At 52.0% G+C, this 2618-nt stretch overlaps 1 pseudogene; it reads right to left on the reverse strand.

The window, feature by feature from the left end:
* Window positions 1–200: 200 nt before the first annotated feature.
* LOC142312687 (uncharacterized) lies at window positions 201–2152 on the reverse strand (annotated as a pseudogene).
* Window positions 2153–2618: the final 466 nt, after the last annotated feature.

Here is a 2618-nt window from a genome sequence, read left to right on the forward strand (position 1 = left end):
CAACTTTCCCATCGTTCGGGCAGGACATGGGTAAGACTGTCCCATTACCCTGTGCAGCTGGGGAAAACATTTTCCTCTCATCATATCGTACCACAGAATCAGTGCTAATCATGGAGCAGCTACCACCGGTCATGTCACAGTCTATCGTGGCACTGACACAACCACCTTCCTCATGGCTGCCATGCATGTCTCCATCTCCCTTAGCAAGTTGTGAGGGGATCGTCAGCCACATCACCCCGCAGTGTGACATAGCTGAGTTCTCCTGTACAATGAGACGCATAACTCTGTGATACTTCAGGGTCCGCGCTATTTATGGGGCAGCTAACACCAACTGTGTCACAGTCGGTTGTGACACTGACAAGCTGCATGTGACCACCTTCCTCATGGTCCCCATGCCTTCCTCCATCTACCTTAGCACGGACACTCACTACATTGGGGAAATCCTCAGCAGCGTCACCCCGCAGCGTGACGTGGTTGAAGTTCCCCGCACAATCATCCACTTTATTTTCATGCACAACATTAATAATCACCTTCTGATCATAAATATTTGGGTCACATGACTTAACAGGGCTTACATCACAGAACTTATCAACGGCGCTTGCATCACATGGCTTATTAACAACATTTGTATCACATAACTTATCAGATTGGGGAAGGTTGTCAGGGACGTATTGTGCCACCAACCTCCCCAAATCAGTCCCCAATAACACATTTGCTGGGATGTCTCGGGACACCCCCACATCTTTCCATCCCCTCCCAGCACCCCAGTCCAGGAAAACACGGGCCATTGGGAAAGATTGGCAAACACCCCCAACCCCAGTGACAGTCAGGGTCTTCCCCATGATAAGTTCACTAGGCAACACGAATTCAGGGCAGATGAGAGTTCGTTCTACACCAGTGTCCTTCAGCCCCTCATTGATGGTGTCGCCCACTGTAACGGGCTGCCAGTTCTCACGGGTTCGACCACCCATCTCAACCACGAACAGGACATTGGCACTAGGGCCTCGGGCCTCAGGTGTGGAGCTCCTCTTCTGCCTCTCTGGACAAGCAGAGCTGAGGAGTCCAGGCTGGTTGCAGGAAAAACACCTGCGGGTGTCAGAGGTGGGACAGGCATTGGTGGATGACACAGTACCTATGGGAGGCCGGCTGGTAGGGGCAGGGGTGGTCGTAGTTGTCATCATACCCCCTTTCCAGCTGGCGGTGGATGGCTTACGCACATCCGATGCACGGTTGGCCTCATAGCTGTCAGCAATCTGGGCTGCTGTATTAGCATCCTTTGGTTCCCTGTCCATCACAAATTGTCTCACGTCCGCAGGACACAGGTGTAGGAATTGGTCCTTTACCATCAGGTCTGTTATCTGCTCATCAGTGGTGGCGGACAGTCGTTGGGCCCATTAGTTAAAGTTGGTCCGGAGCCCATCCACAATGTCTCTGTTGCTGTCGTGTGGTCCATGCTGGAGGGTCCGGAACTTTTTGCGGCACATCTCTGGAGTCAGCTGATACTTCCGTATTAGGGCCTGCTTTATGGCCTCATAGTCTCCACTTTGCTCTTGAGGGAGACTGGCAAACGTGTCCAGAGCCTTGCCTCGCAGCCCTGGGGTTAAGTATCGTGCCCATTGTGCTGTGGGCAACTGGTACTGCAAGCAAGTCTTTTCAAATCCCCTCAGAAAGGTATCCAAATCCCCGTCCTTTTCCATCACAGGAAGTGCTCCGGTCGGGGCTTAAAGCTGCTGGCATTATTGGACTCACCGTTCAGTGAGGAAGGTGTCTGCTGCCGGGGTTGGAGGACCTTCAACTTATGGTCTCTCTGGGCTTGATGCTCGGCTCTCTCAGCCTCTCGCTCGGCTCTCTCAGCCTCTCGCTGGGCCTGGCGCTCAGCAAACTCACACTCTGCTTGGCATTCTTGTAGCACAAACTGTAGCCATGCTCGAGAGTCACATTCTCCCAGTTGCTGCAGAATCATCGGCAAGTAACAGTCCCTTCCACTTCGGGAGCTGGGGTTGTTGCCAGACCCCTCGGAATCCGACAGTTCTGCGGTCCATCCTGGAGCTAGGTCCGTGGCAAGGTCTCCTGGTGCTTCGCTGGTCCCATGCTTTTGGGCCACATCACACTGGTCTTTGAGATCATCCTCCACCAAGGCACAGATTAGCATCTCTTTGGTCTTGTTGGAACCATCGAGATCTCACTCCTCACACATTTGGATCAGCACAGCTTTCTCATGCTTCTTATAAGCAGCTTCCATTCTAGCAGTCACTTGCCAAATAAAAGATAGGATAGAAAAACAAAAGAGGGGAGGGGGTAACTGCTACACGTACAGTGCTGGCCAAAAGTATTGGCAGACCTGCAATTCTGTCAGTTAATACTTAGCTTCAAGAGGAACCTCAAGACCCACCTCTTCCAACAAGCCTACAACCTACAATAGCCCTCAGCCCAGTAGACCACTGCGCAACCAGCTCTGTCCTCACCTATTGTACCATCACCCATTCCCTGTAGACTGTGAGCCCTCGCGGGCAGGGTCCTCTCTCCTCCTATACCAGTCTGTCTTGTACTGTTAATGATTGTTGTACGTATACCCTCTTTCACTTGTAAAGCGCCATGGAATAAATGGCGCTATAATA

This window comes from Anomaloglossus baeobatrachus, chromosome 5, assembly GCF_048569485.1.
Source record: "Anomaloglossus baeobatrachus isolate aAnoBae1 chromosome 5, aAnoBae1.hap1, whole genome shotgun sequence".
Lineage (NCBI taxonomy): Eukaryota > Metazoa > Chordata > Amphibia > Anura > Aromobatidae > Anomaloglossus > Anomaloglossus baeobatrachus.